This window comes from Ursus maritimus, unplaced genomic scaffold, assembly GCF_017311325.1.
Source record: "Ursus maritimus isolate PB19 unplaced genomic scaffold, ASM1731132v1 scaffold_1, whole genome shotgun sequence".
Lineage (NCBI taxonomy): Eukaryota > Metazoa > Chordata > Mammalia > Carnivora > Ursidae > Ursus > Ursus maritimus.
The window spans coordinates 34,455,178-34,477,408 of NW_024423343.1; positions in this window are offsets into that span (position 1 = coordinate 34,455,178).

A 22,231-nucleotide genomic window follows, 5' to 3' on the forward strand; every position below is an offset into this window, starting at 1 on the left:
TTTTTTGTTTTATCTAATTTCGGTTTAGTTTATCAGGCAATTGACTTGGTTAGACTAAACTTCAAAATCTCTTTCTTAGGTGGGAGTTTAAATCTCCATTCAGTCCTTTTATCATTATCTAGACTTGAGGTGTCCAGCAGAGATTTGTACAGAGCTATTTGGAGCTCCGTCTATCTAAATACTTTCTGGGAAAATTCTCTCAGTTTCTTGCAGCTGTATTTCCTCACACTATGTCTTCTGGTTCTTCAAGGCAGAATAACTGGGTTCCTTTCAGAGTTCTAGATGCCCTGCATGGTGTCAACTGTAGCTTAGCTCTGAGCTAAAAGCCACAAAAATGGGAAATTCACTTTAGTTCATTCTTTTCTTCCAAATCTCTACTCCTTTCCAAAATCTGACTTCTTGTTTTCACTCTCTAAGACTTCAGATTATTCTGTTATTATATTTTTCCTGGAGTTTGTAGTTATCATCTGTGGTCTAATAGGAGTTTATTCAGCTATTTCTAGAAGCTGAACCACTTAACTCTATGAATGTTTAGAGTGAATTCTCTCACAGGACTGGCAGTTTCTGGATTCATGCTGCAATAACTAGGTCACCATGAAATCCACCTACCTAATAATGTTTTGCATATTCTATCTTGATTTTCTCGGTTGTTTTCTCTCAAAAGCTGCTTAAGTTTTCTGTTATCACTTAGTAGAGACATTTCATTCTCCAAGGGGTACTTCCTGGTTTGTATTTTTACGGACATTCTATTTATGGCTTTAAGAGAATGCTATTCAATACTTCTTGCATCTGAATTCCCTCTCAAGGGATACCATTCCACTTTGCTCCCTGAAATCTTGAGTCTTTCTCTTTTCCATTTCTTTTGAGCGCCTTCATTTTTCGAGGGCTAGCAATGACTAAAACACCACTCTGTTTTATCCTCCCATATTAATAAGCAGTTAGACTTGGGTACATCTTCCTTTCTATTCTGTATAGATTAAGTCTGTATAGATTTTTTCCCTTCGTATCTTTCTGGCCTGATTACTAAGATCACATTTCTTCCAAGAAAATTTCTCTCTTCTTCTAACTTAATAAACCAGTATTTTTTTCATTTCTCTTCTCTCCTGCTGCTCCTATTCTGTAATTAACTTAAAAGCATATTTTAATATTATCTTTTATTTTCACAAAAGAAATGCATGTGCGTATATCAAATAATCAAATAATATTACAAAGTTTTAACAAACACCAGCTGTTCTTTGCTACCTGTTTCCCCAGGTCTATCCCAGATCTCCTCCCCAAGGGCAATTACTTTCAGCTGCTTTACCTGGTCCTTCTGGCATTGTTCTCACTGTTTCTCAATAACATGCTCAGACTATTATAGACATTATTTATTGATTCTTTCACCCCGTATGTACTACTGTTGTAACTTGGGTGCACCCAGAGTAGACCCTGAATCAAGAACTTGAATAAAACAGTTTACTTAGGAGGTAATCCTTAGAAGTACAAGTAGGCCTGTGGGGAAATGAGACAGGGAAGGGCAGAGAGCCTAATAAAGAGTGTAGTTTCAAGTATATTGCCACCATGGACAACTGCAGTTGTCCTGTAGTCCTTCGGGCGAACTCTGCAAGATAGTGTCGAACATGCCTCAGATTATTCCTGAGAGACAACCAACTCCTATCAGTCATTGGTTGAGGGTGCCCTCAGAATCCACTATCTACCTGACACTTTCAGCTGCTCTGTGTACCAGTCAAGTAGATTCTATTGGCCTGAGAAATCCATCAGGCTAAGAGTTGCAAGTGTGTCAATTAGAAGCCATTGAGTAGCATGCATGGCAACAGGCAATGCCAAGATGTCAAGATGATGTGGGTGGGGCTCCCATCATTTACTGGTATTAATCAGAATTCCCCAGAGAAACATAATCAATAGGACTGGCATTGAGGGCAACACCTGAGAACTTGTTAAAATGCAGATTCTCAGGTCCCACCCAGATCTAATAATTCCGAATCTTTGGGGTTTGGGTCTGAGATTCTGTGTCTTAACAAGTTCTCTAGGTAATTCTTATGCAGGTTAAAGTTTGAGAAACACTGGCCTATAATTTACACAATCTCTTGATTGGGTAAGCTAACAGAAGATAAATATAGGTGAGAGAGAACAAAGGTAAATAATTATGTACATCTGATGCCCCCAATTAAACCTCTTGGAAAATAGGGCCAGCAGGGAGTTCAAAATCAGTTAGGGGCCATTCTTATCTTGGCCTGCCTCTAACATTGCTGTCACCTATGATAAGGGAATGGTGATAATATTGAAGAACTTCCTGGGCTGTTGTGCAAACCAAATCAGAAACTAATGTGATGGTTCTTTGCTCTCAATGTCAATAACTGTTTCTAATAACACTAGTCTTTTAAGTGACTTGAGTTTTATTTATTAAATTTCCACTTTAGTGAATTACAATTGTATGTGGCAATTCCCCCAAAATGCTAACTTTCAATCAATCAGTAAAATTGCCATTGCTATTGCTATTATAGATTTTAATATTTGAAAATATTTATTCATCTTTTATCCATATTTTTCTATTTATGCATAATCAAATAATGTGTTCTTATATTATACCTTCTACAAATTGCTCCTAGAAAGGGCAGGATTTTGTTTTTTCTTTCTCTACAAGGATGGAATTTTTGCAATCTTTTATCTTGGTGACTATTCATTGCCAATCAGGATAAAAGAGCTTTTGCCCCTCCAAAATTTCTATTTTATAATAAGATGCTTGGACAATTTCAGTATGCTTTAGAAGTGCAAATGGGTCTATTTAAGTGCTATTATTTTTCTTAATTGCTATTATTTGCTGCAGACTCATTAACAATTCAAAACTTGAATTAGAAGTAACCTAAAAATGTCTTACTTTATGTCAATGAAGTCTATTAGATACAAATGAAGCCCATTTTTGCAACACTCAAGGAAGAACATATCATACCTAATGTAAATCTGTTCTCAGATTTCCTAGAAAATAACCTGAATGAAGGGGGACTAAATAAAAAATGTAATTTTAATATTACATGAACATGACAGAATAGGAGAAATAGAAGGGTCAAAATGCTGAACCTATTTTTAATTATCAAGGTTATCCTGGAAGATTTTGTTTTAATTATACATCAGAGGTGATATTTTTAGGGAGCTCAAATAAATACTCATTATTCAACTTGAACTTAAAGTAGGCATTGAAAAAAAATCTTCATAAATTCAGTAAAGTCATCAGACTTCTGCTAAATCCTTAAAGTTCATTTACATATTTTTTGCTGTACTATAGCTTTTTTCTATAATTAAATGAGAGTATATATGTGAAAGTACTTAGCATATGAGTTAGCACATATACTCATAATCAATGTTAGTTTCCTTTCTCTCCCTGTCATATAATAAATGTAAAGATGTGTACTAAATTTCCAGTCAGATATTTATCTAGGTTTTCTCTAGCCATTTTTAAAACAGCAAGTAAACATGCTTAGAAAATGGAATTAAAACTCCTGGGAAAATTAGAGCTATATGAAGATTTTTAAGTGCTAATAAGTGCTTAAAATATTACGCAATCACACTCATTAATGGTAAGCATTTTAACTTGAGTGTAGTTATGTGTACGTTGTTGATGCTTACATTTTTAACTATTTTCAGGCATTACAAATTCACACATAGAATTCAATTCAGAGGGAAGCTAGCAACTTCGTATGACAGATGATCAAGTCAAAAGGAATTCATATTTAAAATAAAAGCAAAAGAACTTCTTTAACTATTTTTAGATCACTGGCAGGAATTCTAAACCAAAAGAATATTATTGAAATGACGAATTTTGCATTCCTAGAATTATGAACACTTTGCTTCTTACAATTAAAATTTCTAGACCCATACAAAAGGAAATAAAGATTCAATTGTATAAATCAAATTAAAAGTCAAAGTTATTAATACACACAACAGCTGTTACATACTAAAGACATTGGATTTTGGGGTATGTTTGTGTGTGAACATGTTTATGACACAGATGGATCATGGAATGTTGAGCTTTTCTAAGTTTGGAAGTGCAGGGCCAATTTTATCCCCTTCCAAATTGAAATTAGGGCTCTCAAAGATTCCAGACTTGAATACAGGAATTGAAAGTCCCTGAAATGCCCACAGAATAGGTACCAGATGGAGACCAGGGTTACCCAGTGTTTGGGCAAGGCAGTGCAGAAGATTCTGTCCAAGTAGATGACAAAATGAAAGTGACCGAACCATTTAGTACTTGCTGTGGCTCATTATGAGGCCAAATGCACCAGTACCGTCTCTGCTTTGATCATCTAGGTTGCAGTCTTCAATAGGGCCATAAGGGACTTTAGATCAATCTAGTTTGGTCTTTTTATTGAACAAATGAGGCTCAGAAAGATTAAGTGACTAGGTCAAATCACAAAAGCTGTAAGTGGAAGAACAGGGTCTTGAACTCTGTTCTCTCAGTTCTCAGCCCAGTGCTTCCCCTCTTATTTCCTAAGGCCTACCTTCTTATTACCAGCATCATAGACACTGCCTGAGGGCTAAAGTCAAAACTTGGCTCTGCCTTTGCGGGGTGCAAATAGGGAGGGGTTGCAGTCCTGCCCAGATCTGCCTTGAGGGTCAGACTGTCACAAGTGGGAAGTTCTAAGGAATCCTTGGAATGGAGGAACATACATCTTCAATGGTAACTACGGGGGTATATGATGATGCGTCTGAAAAAGAAGACTGGAACTACGTTGTGGGGCTCTCGACTGCTAGGATACTGAATTTGGAATTGATTTCACCTGCCACTCGGTGCCTCTCCCGGAGTCTGGCAGTGTAGGTATTAATGTCTATTTGTTCTATGAATGAATGAGCTGTTCAACGTTTGTGAGCTGTTTCTGAGACATGTTTTTATCAGAGTCGCACTTCAAACTGTGTTAGACTTTCAGGGAGAATTTGAGGCTCAAGAAGGCTGGCAGTTTGGGAGAATAGATCTAATCACAAAGATGAGAAAGACACTACAGTGAGTTATAAAAATTTAACATATATATCCATAGACTTTTAACAGCCTTATTGGCTTATAATCTGACTTTTTAGTGAAAGGATTGCTCATGGATGAATCTTACATACATAATGTTAAGCAAAAGAAGCCAGGTGCAAAAAACGTGTGTCGGTTCAGGTTCTCTAGGAGGAAGATGTCAAATGGAATTGAAGTTCCAAGAGATGTAATATGTAAAATAAAGGGGAGAGAGTGGAAATAGGCAGGGAGAGCTGTCGTACTACAGTGCAGGTCTGATAACTATGAAAGAAAAGGGGGAAGGAAGGAAGATGGGGAAGAAGACACTCAGACAATAGGGCAGCCAGGTTGATGAGGATCCCTAGACCAAAGATTGCCTATCAGAGGGTGTAGCATTAAGCAGAAATAGCTTGGCTATAGTACCCCCACTATGCTCAGTCATTGGCTGGGTGCAGCGTAGAGAGAGCATGGTCTTGGTGTAAATTCTTCAATGGATCGTGATGGTACAAGTGGTAGAGGCTGTTGGCTCACTGCACCCCTCACTGCAAGTTCTCTCCTAAAGGGAGCTCTGAACGGCACATACCCACATTTGCTCCAATACTATTTGCTCCTACTTACACATTATTAAACAACAGACAAGTCAAAATAGTGGCAGTAACTGGAAAGGGATATAAGGAGAATGTCTAGGGTGCTGATAGTGTTCTATCTTTTAATATGGTGCTGCCTACACATCAGATATGTCCACTTTTTTAAAACTCCTTGAGCTATACACTTAACGATTGTATATTTTTCTGTATTATGTAATACTAACATCAAAAGATGAAATAAAAAGATTATTTGCCAAGCTCAAAAGAAAAAAAATATTGAAGAGTTTAATATAGTAGAAAATATCAAAACATTTGATGGAAAATCAAGTAATTACTTCAAATATAATAAAAATAAAACAATCGGCCTAGCCTCTTGTGGGGGGTTGGAACTGGACTGAAATGGAACAGTGCAGAGTAGCACAGTCCATGTGGAACAGGTTGGTAGAATCTGGCAAATTGATAAAGCCTCTCAGTTGAGGGGCAGGTAGGGTGGGTAGAGTGACCTATGAGAGGCCAGTGGGTGGGGAGCAAACATTACCACAAAGAATGACCAGGCAAGGTGTGAAGTCCCAGAGGACAGAATAGCATCAGCACCTAGAAAGCCAAGTTAGGCATGAGAACAAAGATGTTATCTTGTCGTCTGTTCTTGGCATTTAAGTGTTTAACACACACCTTGTCAACTACAGGAGAGAAAAATGTCAATATGTAGACTTGGGCATCCATTCAATTGTTTGAATTATGAGATTGGATATAAGGTCCAAATGGATAGTTTTCTGGTCCAAGGCTGGTTATCAGGTAAACAGAGAAACCTCCCGACCCATCGAGTCTACTGACCTTCTGCTCATCACTGATTATCTCTCTGGTAACAGGAGCAAACACATAACAAACAAAGCAATTTTCTATGCATAAGGAAAAAACAACTGCCTTGTAAAGAGATTAAACTTGAGTAAAGTTGAAAAGGTAGTCAATGGGCGGTGTGAAAATATTCATAGATTGTATGTGACTCTGAGCGAAAAATATGATTCAGGAGAAAAGCCAGGATGTTATGAAAGCATTTCCATATTCTCGATTTTAGAGATTTGAGAATGTTTCAGGTCATCTCCCTTGGAAATTTTAAGAATCTTTATTGTATATTTTTAGGCAGGGATGGTGTCTTCATCATCTTTGGACCTTCAGTGTGTGGCACACCAATGGATTTTTCTAAAAAGACTTGTTGAAGGAATAGGTAAAAAAATATGAAGAACAGAGAGGACTCTGTGTCAGCAGCGAGGGCTTAGTAAACAAAATGTATGTGAACACGAGAACTTACCCAGAAAACCCTTGTGTACCCTGTTGAACAGCCTAGGGACATATGAGAGACTAGTTAGGACCCCTCTTCCCAAGAACTGGGTGAGCAACACAGAGAAAGCAACCTAGATTTTCATCTAGAAATAGTGCCACTTCTACTGAGGCCCTCGGGGCCGCGCTTAGGTCAAACTTGTCTGGGCTCACTGCTGGGAACCTGACCAAAGAAGAGAAATTCATACAAGAGGCTTTTTCAGAAGAAGAAATTTCTGGTGCTCATCTTCAAGTAAATTGCTGATTTTCACTCTAATTCTTAAGTTCAGGGTTTACTGAAGTAAATCCTTATATTTGTTCAGTTCTTTATTTATTTCAAATCTCTTTTGCACACATTTCTTTAGCTCATCATACCAGTCATGATGTCCGCAGAATGGATTCAGTTTATTCCATAATTTAAAATGGAAAAAAAAGTATTATATTAGTCACTGTTCTCCAGAAAAACAGAATAAATAAGATACACACGCACATGCACAGGCACACGCACACACATGCACAGAGACAGAGAGATTTACTTTAAGGAATTGGCTCACATAACCAGGGAGACTGGGAGACTGGCAAGTCCTAGCAGACTGGAGATCCAGGGATGAACCAATGTTGCAGTCCAAGCCTGAAAGCCAGCGGTCTGAAGCAGAATTCCCTCTTGCTCAGAGGAGCTCAGTTATTTTGCTCTATTTTGGCCTTCAGCTGATTAGATGAGGCCCACCTACACTATGGAGGCAATCTGCTTTATACTAAGCACAGTGATCCAAGAACACCCTCACAGAAACATCCAGAATAACACTGAACCAGAAACCTTGGCCTTGTGCCCCGGCCAAGTTGACACATAAGATTAACCATCACAAGGGTCCTGGAGTCTGGGAATTGCTCAAGCCTATGGAGTAAATCACAAGACGGTTTCTAAAATTCTTGTCTTTGACATAATTTAGGCCTCGTGAGAGACTTACCGAGCACTAGCATTAGATAATGGCTTTTCAAAAAATTCTGATATGGGGAGCAAGAATGGAAAGGAGCTAGCTGGTGGTCAGAAGTGTTAGTTACTCAGTAAATGCTGAAAGTGAGAATCAGACCCCAGCTAGTTAGGGAAAACCTCACTCCTTCTTACATGTTATGTGTAACTATATAAAATCACAAATTCATAAACAAACTCAAAATAAGAGAAAAGAAACTAAACCATCCGCCTAAATTTAGAACAACACCTGTAGGGACGCTCAAGCTTAGAGGGGCCGGAGAATTTCATTACAATGTCTAGGACAGATGTGAATAACCACAGCACAGGGCTAGACTGGTGAGGAACGAGGCTCCACCGGGAGGCTATCCTATTCAGGAACTTGGATCCCTGTTGAGGGGCTGACAGGCTTTCAGACTCCCAAACGAGCCGAGAAAGCAGGAAATCGAGTAGCATGCTGTGCTTTCCCACCCCTCCTCACCTTGGCAGGGGCATCTGTGTCCCACACAGCTTGGCCAGTGCAACTCGATGAGTGTGTGATCCATGGCAAAAATTCATATTCAAAACCCACAAATCCACAAACTGATGATTCTGGAGGTTTTCCTGTCACAACCATGGACAGAACATTCTCATGCATTGCACTGTCTCTCCTCTGACCCGTGATAACAGAGAATACAATTCGTATGAATATTTGAAGACCTCAGATAATCCCCAAACCTAATTTTAAGTTAAAAGCTTTTAAGTTTTCAACTTCTTGCCTCATGAAACAGCTGTTCTTTCGGCCAATTCTTCCTCTCCAGCCTTCTTTTGCAAATCCCGACGGAGGCAAAACGGCCCGCACAAGCGCGCGCCCTGTTTCTGACACACTAAGAGTGCCGCTGAAGAGTTGTGTATCAGTCGTGCGTTTTAACTGCACCTCCAGTGAGGAAACTTTCAGTTTAAAATTAACTAGAGGCAAAGGGAAGGGTCCTTTGATTTTGCATTTTTGTGTCCTAATTTAGCTGCCTTACAGTTTTGCTTTTTACAAATTGTATTTCCCTAAAGTAGACAGTATTAATGGAAAGATGGGTAAGAAATACAAACGATTAAGTGCTTACTAAGTGCCAGGGAACATGCTGGACGTGGGGCAGGGGACTCCGTGAGAACAAGGTGTATCGATGTCTCTGCCTCCCAGGAAGTATCTCATAGCCCAATACCAATGCCGGGGATAGGCATTTTATTCTAATGAGAGGCAAACTCCAGTATAAGCATAGTTATGGAACAGTAAACGTGTGACTGCTTAAGACAGAACAATGAATCACGTTTCATTTCCCTGCCTGAACAAGAGAAGCGACTTTGTCCTGCCTTGCCTCCGTGCTCAGCAGCTGCTGGCTCCTCCGAAGATAAAGCAGCCTTTGCGTGCGGTGCCCTCAGCCTCCCTGGGTACTGGATGGCAGTTTCCGTATGCAGATGCTGAAAAATCTTTCCGAGGGTGTTTACGCAGTAGTTGTCTCTTGAGCACATGTTTATTTTTAGCGGTAAATTATCAGAGCTTGTGAGGCTGAAACCTCAGCTACTTTTTGCATGTTTTTAGTAGCCGAATTCCGGCCCAGGGCACCATAGCCCCCCTCTCAGCCATGAAGTTAGTTTCCAGACCTCACCCTCCCATCGTGCCAGGTAATTGAAATTGATTAATGACTAGCAATTTAACAATGGTCAGCGAGGGCCCACAAAATGCTTATTTTCAGATTATTCATAGTTGGGAGTCTATTTATTCAGGACTAAGAGGAATGAGCTAAAATATTTCTCTTTGTGGAGGTAGAATCCTTAGATCAGCGATCTCAATTCATTGTTCAGCATCTGCAGAGAGTCAGAGCAAAGAAAAAGGGTCAAGTCCCAGTACCTGACGGCAAACTGTTCAAATTGCTAATAGGGAAGTGAAGGCTGGCTTGGATACTTAGGATTCCAAGATGCTACTTTCAGCGACATCCTTGATACTGACAGAGCACAGCAAAAATTGCTCCAAATCCTTCTGGAAGAGACCTGGGAAGCACAGTGAACTCATACCCAAGACCAGCTGTCTCTGTGGGCACAGTAAATGAGGAGCGGGGCATCTGTAGGAGCGCCTCTACTCTGCCCCTCATCACCCTCAGAGATTTAAGGACGTGGCCCTATTAACTGCTAAGTTTAAGGGTATCATAGATTTTTTTTTCCTTTGTTAAGTCAGGACTCTTGGTTCCAAGCAACAGATACTCAACCTAACTTCTCATACTTTCAACCTAACTTCTCATACTGCTTCTTCAGTTTAATCAATAAACAAACTCTGAAAAAAATGGATGCATACACAATGCTTTGCTTATGTGTATGTGTGAGTGTGTTTATTCGTATAACTAAAAGTCTAACTAATATACCCCAAGAGTTCAAATGATGTCATCAGGTCTTGTGACTCTCTCCGTGTCTTGGCACTGCTTTACCTTTGGTCGGCTTTATTCCACCTGCACACTCCACGTGGCACACTCCAGGTTGGCATATTATACATAGCCCATGGTTAGAAATCACAGTGGAAAAATCGTTTATTCTAGCGGTGTCCATCAATCAATTTCAAAAGTGGATTCTGATTGGCTTTACTCGGAGCACATGTCCATCCCTGGACCAATCACCATGCTTTGAGGTATACAGTTGTATTATCCGAGGAGTCACATGCCCACTCCAATGACCAATGAGGCCAATGAGGCCAGTGTGATGAATAGCCCATCAGAATCTCACCATGCGTGAAAGGAATAGATTCTCCAAGGACGGGTTGATGACCAAAAAAAAAAAAAAAAAAAAAAAAAAGAATGCCCACTACAACATGTAAGTGGTCCATAAAACTCTGATGGTCTTAAAACTAAATAAGAGGTTACCAGCTGCTCCTCCTTTCCACTCATGTTCCTCCTCCGTTTTTCAATGTGGTCCTTGATACTATACGGAATGTATGGACTTGGCATAGGTCCAAGGAAGTCCTGTATTATGTACTAATCTACACTTAATAAACCTTTGATTGTTGCTGTCTTCGTTAAGGCAAATTCTTCTATTAGGAAAGAATGTCATTCAGTGATGTTTGGTAGATAAAAATGGTGAGAGATATGAGCTTCTTACAATGTAGAGCTTGGTTTCATTTATCTCTATTTCTGCTATAATACTGAGCACAATGTCTAGTACCTGGTGGCTTTAAATCATTGTTTTTTTTTTAAATTGAATCAAGTAGGCCAACCAACATGTTATCTGAGGCTTGGTAGGTCCAATAGCTAATGAACCTATGTCCTCTGAGAGCTTCTAGTTCCCCCCAACCCTTTCATACTGAAAATTCCATTTTTTCTTTTTCCCAAAAGGATTCTCTTTAGTTGAAGTCTTTCAAGAGCCCAGGTCAATAACATGTGAGATCAGGATATTGTAATGGATGAGGTTTTAGAGTTAGGCCTTGTTTAAAAATGTCCAGTGTTTTGGAAAACAGCATGGGTTCCTCAAAAAATTAACAATAAAACTACCATATGATCTAGCAATTCCACTTGTGGGTATTTATCTGAAAAAAAAAGAAAAATAATTTGAAAAGCTATACACACCTCCATGTTCACTGCAGGATTATTTACAATAACCAAGACATGGAAATGACCGAAATGTCCACTGATGAATGAATGGATAACGAAAATGTGTATGTACACACAAGGAAATATTATTCATCTATAAAAAAGAATGAAATCTTACCACTGATGACTAAATGGATGGACCCTGAGGGCCTTATGCTAACTGAAATAAGTCAGACAAAAAAAAGACAAATCCTGTATGATCTCACTTATATGTAGAATCTAAAACAACAGTGACAACAAAACAACCAAACTCATAGAGAACATGGTGGCCAGAGGTGGGGAGTGGGGGTAGAAGAAAAGGGTGAAGGGGGTCAAAAGGTACAAATTTCCAGTTATAAAATAAATAAGTCATGGAGATAGAATGTACAGTTTGGTGACTATAGTAAATACTTTATTACTATTTGAAAGTTGCTAAGAGAGCAGATCTTAAAAGGTCTCATCACAAGGAAAAAATTTTTGTAACTGTGTAGTGATGGATGTTAACTAGATTTATTGTGGTGATCATTTTGCAATATAGACAAATACTGAATCATTACTTTGTACACATGACACTACCATGTTACATGTCATTTATGCCTCAATAAAAAAAATCTCCAATGTTTAATAAAATTCCCAATAAGTTGGGATAACTTGGGCAAATTATTTAATCTCTTGGCTTCTCAGTTTCCCCTGGTGTTATTAGCCTCAGTGAAAGGATAATAACATCTATCTCACAGATTGATTTGAGGAATAACTGAAATAATGTTTGAGAAACCTGGCACCCAATCAATAGGCAGATATTGTGGTTGCTGTTGAAGGAGCAGAGGCAGGGACTGATTGGTGGACAAGAGAATGGAAGAAGGACCGACAGTCATAAGGTGTTGGATGGAAAAGTGGAGGGTCCAGAAGACAATTCATTTATTTAAGACTTGCCCACAACAATGTATTTGTGCTGTTGTGACTACACAAGCTAAAATCGTTAGTGGAGAAGATGTGTCCCCTAATCAATTAACTGCCTACCCATCTTGCATCCCGGGGGTGCAGCCTCTACAGTTTGATGGTAATACTTTTTCTTTATCACCTTCTGGTGGCATCGTAACAAAATTGCAGGGACAGCTATCAAAGTCAAACAATCACCCTGAGAGTAGATGCCAAAAGCTAATCCCAGAGGTGAGAACAGCTTTGAGGGGGCACACGATTCCATGGCATTTTTATTATGCCCAAAGACATATTTATAAACTTAACTTGAATGTGGAAATTTCAGGGAAATAGCTTAGTCTTAAACCTGTCTTTTACAGTTACTGGACTATAAAAAGTCTCTCCAGAGACATCCCCCTCCCCTGCCATGGCTTGTGTTGAATTAAGTAGTACTATATTTGAGGAAGTCTTACATTTCTCCCAATGCAAATCTATTTAAAGGTCAGCTAAGCTCAGCTAAAAATAAAAGCCCAGAGTGGGCCTGCTGCTAATGCTTTCTTTATACATCCCATCTATAAAAGGACTGGTTGGCTTATTGCTGTATATTGATATTTGGTAAGCCTGTTGTTATGTATTGATTATTTCTGTGTTGGCCCAAATGGGAATTATGGATTGTGTGGTTGTTGGTGTACGATCATCCATTTTTTGTATAAGCTATATGTTACAAACTTATAAAGAATCGAACTTGTCGTACTTTGGACAGTATTTTGTACTATGATTTAAAGAAGAATAAAATAGAAAATAATATGGAGAAAAATTTAGTTCCATATTAGACTTCCAAGGGCCTGAACATGGTACTAGGATTGGCCCAGGGCTGTTTTAAGTTAAGGCTGTCTTTATGGCTATCTTGCCTTCTTTCCCACAGGGCCATGAGATCTGTTTCGGTTCCTCTCGAAAAATAGGAAAGGCATAACTGAGGTAATAGCAGAAAAGAAGTTTTTAAAAATTTTTACAAAGTATTTCTTTGGCAAATGTCCTTGCTTAATAATCCCCGATGGCTCTACCCCTGTGCTCGATAGACTTCTCACCATCAGTATGGCTAAAACTTGAGTTAATCTTTTCCTTGCTTAACCTATCAATTCGTTGATTACCCAACTGTGCAGATAGCACCATTTCCACTCAGTCCACCTGACTAGAAACTTGAGTCACCTTTGAGTAGTCCTTACCCTTCATCTCTATATTGAATTCATCACCACACTCTTCCCAGGATATATCCAGAAGGTCTCCTGGTTCAGTTCTTCCTCTCCATCATCACTGTCACCATCTGATTCAGACACTGTGTTTCACTTAGACTTTGTTAAGAGTCTTCAGTGGCATCACTCCTTCCTTCTCTACACTTTTCTTTCCCCTACCGTTCATTACCCACAGAACAGCAGGATATATGTGTTGCTTTTTTGTCTGTTTGTTTTTTGTGTTTGTTTTGTTTTGTTTTACAAAACATAGATATAATCATTTACTTCCTTGCTTAAAAAACTAAAAATAGTCATCCAAGATTTTTGTTGATGACTCTGGTCCATGTAAAATCTTATCAATATTTAAGGATTCCACCATGCAAAGAACTGAGAATCAGTACATTAATATTGCAATATGGAAAGATGAAACTCCACGAAGTAAGATCAGCACAAATGATTTATTAGAACCTGACCCAGGAAACTATCCTTTATTAAATTGAGAATGCTACCTCAGAGCCCCATTCAGATCATGACTTCTTATAGAGATAACTGCACCTCAAAATGGAGACTTAAAACATTAATCGATTAAAAGTTAAGCAGACTTGGTGTGCCTGGGTGGCTCAGTAGGTCAATCATCTGACTCTTGACTTTGGCTCAGGTCATGATCCCAAGGGTCCTGGGATTGAGCCCTGTGTCAGGCTCCACACTGCGCATGGAGCCTGCTTAAGATTCTCCCCCTCTCCCTTTGTTCCTCCTCTGCCAAAAAACCTAAAGCAGACTATATTATTAAAAGTAATTGAGCCATTTTTCTATTCAAAATCAATTACCAAGATTACAATAAAAAGTGACAAAGACCATAAACTACCACTATTCTTGGGTAATTCCGACAGACATATATGCTTTCAATCACAACAAAAGAACACATATACTGGTTTAAAGTATTCAGGAGCCTACAAGAGAATGTTTTTACTGCAGTAATGCTTTTTAATAATTTTCCAATTATGGTAGCATAAGATGCTACATACTATAAACAATTAATAAGCTATTTATTTTTTGCCTACTTATCTTTAAAAAATACTGTTATATATATCCAAAAGATTACACGCAAATACACGTAAATTACCAGATAACACAATAAACAACAGCAAATCTCAACCACTCAACCCAAGAACAGGAATATTAGCTATAATTTCCATAAATCTATTTGCTCCTCCCTTATATAGCCCGCATTTCTCTGGCAGAAGTAACCCAATCTGAGACAGCTGTGGTACTAGGAGCAGTCAGAGAAACTGGGTGAGGTTTTGGAGCTGGACCACACACCTCCCTATTGGCACTGGCACCCCTGTCACCGTGGTAGGATGAAAACTATAGCACCTGACCCAAGGTAGCAATCCACTGGTTAACGCTCTCACCAGAGACGAACTGGGATGGTGTACTGGAGTGTAACACTGTAGCTGGTATGACATATCAGACAGTTGAGAAATATATGGGAATAGCAGCTCTAAAGGCAATGAGATTGGATGGCTACTGCTAAGCACTGTTGATGCCCCAGATACAGATGATGAAACGCTGTAAATGCTGAACAAGCAATTGCAAGTTAAGCAAGAAAAGCAGAGGACTTCTCTGATAACTTACAAAGGGGCTCTCATCTCTTGCAGCAGAAGGGCAAAGAAAGTTGAATATAAGGCTGAGGCCCAGGACTTAATCAAATGACCAAGCCATCGAGAAGGTTCACCATCCAACCAAGATGGGTCTGCTCTGCCCAGATCAGGCCCAATTTGGGGGAAAAGTGAGGCCCCACTTTTGGGTTGCAGACATCTGGGTTAATCACCCCTCACAATTTGAGTGCATGGACTCCTGCACCCTCAAAGCTTTCAGAAGCGTCCCACCTACCCCTATTAAGAACTAGCACGTTCCCCTTCCTTGGGACAATTGAGCAGTTTCTCCTCCCCATGACAACACGTGCCCCCTCAGGATCTGCCCCTAACCCTCCTCTGGGCCACTGGGCCTATAATTAGGGCTAAGTCATAGCATTAACCAGCTTGGAGATATAAAGGTACTGACAGGGGTACAGTTAGATTTTCTATGCATGGCAATTGGAATAATCTCCATATTGGATCTTTTACCTGTGGGCGTAGGAGGGTAGTGAAGTAGAGGCCTCTGAAACTGTTCCTCTGCCCAGCCAAGATATTAAATCAAGAACAGCATACATTTTGGAGTGGAGAGGTGATAGTGGAATTGGCATCGCCCTTAAATATCTAAGATGAGGTTGGCAAACTTTCTCTGTAAAGGTCCAGATGATAAATATTTTAGGCATTGTGGGCTTTACAGACTCTGTTGCAACTATTCAGCCGTGCTCTTGTAGCGAAAAGCAGCTATGGGCAATACATAAACACATGAGCGTTACTGTGTTTGCCCCAAATATGGTTTGCTTCTGCTGGTGGCCGGAGAACTCTATATCTGGGATCACATCACTCTCCGTGAGGCTCTCAGCTAGCAGTCTGAGGTTCCTTTTACTCTTGTCCAACCAGCCTCTGGTAATCCTGTCTCTTCCAGCTTCCCCAGGTCCTGGTACTTCTGGTCTCCAATGATTTGGCGGGGGGAAGCTAGGGAAGGACTTCTGAACACACCCTGTTTGTTGTGTGAAATCAGTCAGGTCACAGATTTTGTCTTCGATAGGATTTTACTGTTTTGCAGAAGGAAAGTCCCTCAGAGCATCTGGTTGGCCATAATGATGAAGGTGATGACCTTTATTTTTAAACAATGGGATAAGGATTTATTAGGCCAAATGTGTGAGACTTTTTGCATTTCATTTGTGTTCACACATATGTATTGAGCATAACTCTAATGACAGTTTTTTGAAGCTAATTGTGTGCTTTATATAGACTTTTTCCCAAAAAGATTTTATCTTTATGTATGGAGAATTTTAAATATACACAAAAGGAGAGAGCATAGTAGAACGAGCCTCTATGTACGGATCACCCAACTTCAACAATTTTCAATTCATGGCCACTCTCATTTCATCCATCCTCTCCTCCCTCCCCTTGATTATTTTGAAGCAAACCCAAGATAGCATATGATTTTATCGGTAAGTATTTGAATAAGCATCTCTAAACCATAAAGTTTATTTTTCTGAAACATAATCACAAGAGCAGGATCACACCTAAAAATTTGACAGTGGGGGCACCTGGGTGACTCAGTCGGTCCCACATCAGGCTCTTTGCTCAGTGGGGAGTCTGCTTCTCCCTCTCCTTCTCCCTCTGTGATCTCTCTGTCTCTCACTCTCTCTCAAATAAATAAATAATTAAAAAAATAATTTAAAAAATTAAAAGTTGACAATGATTCCTTTATATCATCAAATATATTAGGGTCATTAACAATCAAATATTTTTTCCAAATTGTCATTTATCTTCATACTTTGCTTAGAGTATATTTTTACCATTCAAAGGCTTTTTTCTAATTATATATAGCCAAATCCATTCATCTTTCCTCATTTTGCCTCTGGATATTTGAGTTCTGGTTAGGAAAGTCTTTCCCATTCTCAGATTATAAATTCACTCATGTCATTTTCTTCTAGTTATTACATGGTTTTACTTCTTTACATTTAAGTTTCCTATCCATTTGAAATTTATCCTGGTTCATGGTGTGAGGAATGGATCCAATTTTATATTATTCCTTGTAGTTCTTCAATTATTGCTTGCCATTTACTAAAACGTATACTTTTCCTCCACTGATTTGAGATTTCAAATTCACCAGATATTATATTCTCATGTGCGACTGTGTCTATTTCTGCATTTTCAATTCCTTGCCATTGGTCTTTCCCTCTCTTTATGTGTCAATGCCACACAATTTTAATTATAGAGGCTTGATAATATATTTCAACATACTTCCCCACAATTGATCTTTTTTAAAGGTTTTCTCCTGCTGTTAATGCTTGGTTGTCTGTGGGGTTTTTTTGTACAAACAAACTTTTAAAAAGGGTTTTTCCTGCTATTCTTGCTTGTTTTCCTTGCAAATCAACTTTACAATTAACTTGATACCTTAATTTTTAATAGATATGGTTTTTACTAAAACAGATCTCTTCTTTGAAAAATTGTAAAAAATTTTAAAGTTTTCATTTAAATCCCAGTTAGTTAACATACAGGGTAACGCTAGTTTTAGGCGTGCAGGTATAGTAATTCCACACGTCCATCCAGCACCTGCTCACCATAGCAAGCGCATCCTTAATCCCCATCATCTATTTAACCCATCCCCCAGCACACCTCCCTTCTGGTAACCATCAGTTTGTCCCTAGAGTTAAGAGTCTATTTTTTGGATTGCCTCTCTCTCTCCTCCCCTTTTTCAGTTGTTTTGTGTCTTAAATTCCACATATGAGTGAAATCATATGGCATTTGTCTTCCTCTGACTGACTTATTATGCTTAGCATAATAATTTCTAGTTCCATCCATGTCGTTGTAAATAGGAAGATTTCATTCTTTTTTTATGATGAAGGTATAAAGAAGATGTGGTATGTATATACAATGGAATATTACTCAGTCATGAAGCAGAAATACTTACTAGTTAAGTTATATTTACTATCTTACTTGCCTGTACATAGATCGGTGTTTCTTAATACACTGCAGTAATATTTCAGACACCGGGTATTAAATGATATGGTATCACTTATTTTGAACAATTTTTTGTATTTGTCTTTGCACCAAGCTAAAGAAGATATTAACAGAAGCAGAAGGTAGCTCCCTAGTAGCCTCTGTACAAAATGTGTGGTTGTTTGTGTGCAAGTAATTGTCATTTCACTAACATGATTTTAAATCTCTCTTTGTCGGAGATCATGTCCTTCCATGGGGATAGCAGAGTGTTGGTTACTTAGTGGCTGCTCAGTAAGTACGAACTAGCTTTTGCGTGGCAAATACACATTCTCGTTTTGTTGCTTGTGTTGATAGCTTACTGAAAGCAAAGCACTGTGCTAAGGGCTATGCAAGGTGTAAAAGTGAATCACACAAAGGTAAAGGAGCTTACACTGTAGCAGAAAGATAAGATGTATACTAAATAATTAAACCACAAGACTGATAATCCAGAGAAGATGTACAGATATGAGAGGGAGAGAGAGACAGAGAGAGAGAGATTAATCTCAGGACCAGGCAACAAGTTAGTATACCGGAGTCTTGTTTATTATGGGAATTAATCGACTAAGAACGGTTACCTACTGAAGAATCAGGGCAGAACTATCAGTCTGTCAAGTCAATTTCCATGAAAAGAAATTAATGCATATTTCCATGTAAAGCAGTTAATTCTTTCCTTCTATATTTACTTACTGTCATGCAGATATGCCCTGGAGAAGTGCATATTTTTGGCTGGTGAGAAGGTAATGAGTTACTTGTAAGTCATTATTATAAAGAAGCTATTACTCCAGAAGGATATTCACTGAGGATTTCTCATCTAGATGCAAGGCACACCTTGGGAAGAGTTGGTGCCCTGATATAGAAGAGTGGGGGTGGGACTTAGATACAGTTTTAAAATGAAATTTATTTCTGGTTGCAAAACAAAATGAACTCTGAGAGACAAAGCAAAGAAGAGAAATTGGCTCTCTGGGGCTGACACGTGAGCTCAGCAATCAGCCAAGGGCTTCCTTTGTGTCCTCTTTGAGCAACTTCATCGTGCCCTTAGTTGTATGTCTCAAAGTCTGTTCAGCTCTTGAGTCGTTGATGTGGCACAAGGTCTTGGGAGTTTCATGTGAGAAGAAGCAGTTTCCATAGATGCGCTCTAGTGAGGCATCCGGCTAGAAGCCTGTGGGCATCCCCGAGCCCTGCGCCCATCCTACTCTGTCTGCTTTGACTTCCCTTTACTTCAACTCACGGGAGCGCCGGCCCTTCAGGCGCAATGCCAAATAGGAAAACATCTATCAGGGGACTCCCTCAACGTCGGCATGCCCTTGCCCAAAAGGATGAATTCTTGGCTAGTTCTCAGGCAAACAGGCATAAACACATACACACGACATTCTATCATATGGAAATATGGCTTTATTTATAATTTTATAAACCCAAGTGTGATGGTTAACTTTATGTGTCAACTTGACTGGGCCGCAGGGCCCAGAACACTGACTAATGTACCAGCCTTGTGAGAATATGGCTCATTTTGTTGAAATGTTACAGATACAAACGATAATCTGATTTATTCTCTTACTACATCCTTAGGAGAGTTCTAAAGAGTCAGAAAGGATGACTTAGCCGAAGTGAAGAAAAAAAAAAAATCTGTGGTTGTAACTGGAAATAGATGATAAGACTCACGACTCACATATTAATTCCTACTAGAGCATATTGCATCCTTAGAAACACTCACTTTCATGTGGAAAACAGAATCTTTTGCTTTCCACATCATTGTGGAGATCTGAAAGAATTTTAGTTGTTTCAAGAATTTTTGAGGCACATGAGACAGGTCTCATTACTAAAATCTCGCTACATTCATCAGTTGAGTTTTGTCCGCGATACGTTATCATTCATACAATATAATGTGCCACCAAAAGACACTGTGGCTAGGGTGCCTGGATAAACACCTATGCAAACACTAGGGCTTCATGCAGCTGCTGTTGCTTAGTATAGCTTCCAAAAAAACACAGTCTAGCGCCCAAAGGTAATTAAGGAGCCATTCAAACCTTACTCGTGCTTCTGAAGGAACTTTAATCTTCTGGTTATTGTATGGTTTTACTTTACGGTCCACTTCACAATCTTTAGAAACCTTTCTGGGCGTTTCTCTTCCTCTCTCATTTTCTCAGACACCCAGTGAACAGAAGCTCCTCATTCTTGTAACTCTTAGCCCTTACCTTCTGGTCAACTGTCTTCCCCAGGCTCAGACCAGAGTCCTGGTTTTCTCTTGTCCATTTCTCGGATTCTGCCTCACAGAATCCGGAAACCAGGCTGGCAAAGAAAGAAGGCTCTTTCTAAGGTAGGGGAGAGAGAGGAAAGTTGAGAGGACAAAAATGTAAGTCTGCTTCAAGATAAAAATCTTGCAATGTTGATATTTTATTTTCTTTCATTGTCATACTTAGAGGTAGCCCTGCATGTCAGCCAGGGGTAGGAGCCATGTTCGCTGTTGCTTCAAGGCCCTGGGGTATGTTTCTGTCAATTACAGTCGCCTGCACAGTGGCCCTGGATTGCCCATTGGGAGAAAGATGGCACATCTCTGAGACTTTGCCAAGCTCCACACCAAACTGCCTTAGGTGTACGCCCATTATTTTCAATGACTCAAGACACTTGTACCCTGCAGCCTTTAAACAGATCGTGTTGGGCCTGGACACTCAGAGGGCTGTGACAGAATGGAGAGAAAAGCCCCATGCTGATGCAGGATTGGACCCCTATTGTACATACTACGGGCTCATTTTATCTTCCAGAACAACCCTGTGGGATGGGCAGGGACAGCCATGAATATTACTATTCTCATGTGATAGCCCATCAGACTTGGCATTTCTGTTAAATATTGGTGAGTGCTTCAGACAGTAGGGAGAGTTGTTCAGACTGATTGTAATTCTATTAACTCACATGAAGCATCCTGGGTATTTTTTCCTTCTGCAAACTAGAAAAAAGTCCATTTTCAGATATGACATAAACATGCTTTTTTTTTCTACTAAAAATGCACTGCATCTTTTGCAAAGAAAAATATTGAATTTATAAGCATACTTATACTGTAATCATTTCCTGTGATTACTTTTCATTTTTATGCTAATGTAAGTAGAATTTAGGTAGTGCATTATTTTTCCATAGTGCACCTATTCTGATAAATACAAGAAAAGAAAAAGCACCCGAAAACATCTTCTGAGAAAGGCCATAAATATACCTTTTTATTACCTTACTAGCAAAGCATTCTTTATTCTCTCTCCTCTCTCTTCTTCCTCTTCCTCTTCCCCCCACCCTGTTCCTTAGAAAAAATCCGTAATATTTATAGATATTGCATAGGTTTAGAAATCTATTTATTTATAGAAATAAAGAAGATAGAGACCCTAGTACACTAAAAGTCAGTCATTCTGTGGTTCCTATGACTCTCCTAAACTCGCAGCCTCTTCAGATACACGCTGAGCCTCGCTTGGTCTGTGAGGCATCGGAGGACCATTGTGCCCGATCACCCTCTGTGAGCCGACTGCTCTGAGCCACACAAATTACCATTGGGCAGCAAACAAGTGTGTGAGGGAAGCACTCAGGTGCGTGCCCCTCGACAGCCTGAGGAGTAGATCTGAAGTGAAGACACCTGGTCACAACAGCGCGGATGCCCGCAGGTCGGATTATGGACACTGGCCAAATCCAGTTTTGGCAGACACTCCCATGTCTGAGGAGATGGAGGGGGCACAACCTACATGCTGAGGAGGTGGGATTGAGTCCTCGGCTGCTCCACCTTGTTTTATCCACTTAAAGTTTTACTTTAATAATCATGTCTCAGGTTTTTCGGACCAGGAGAAACAAATCAAGTTGAAATTGGGAGAAGTGTCTGTTTTCCTCATGAGGGCGGTCCAGGAACCTCCCTGTTCTAGATACATATACAAACATCAGCCAATTCTGGAAGCGTAGATGGTCTCCTCCCCCCCGCCCCACCTCCTCCTCCCCCCTCCACCTCCCCCTTCCTCCTCCTCCTCCTCCTCCTCCTCCTCC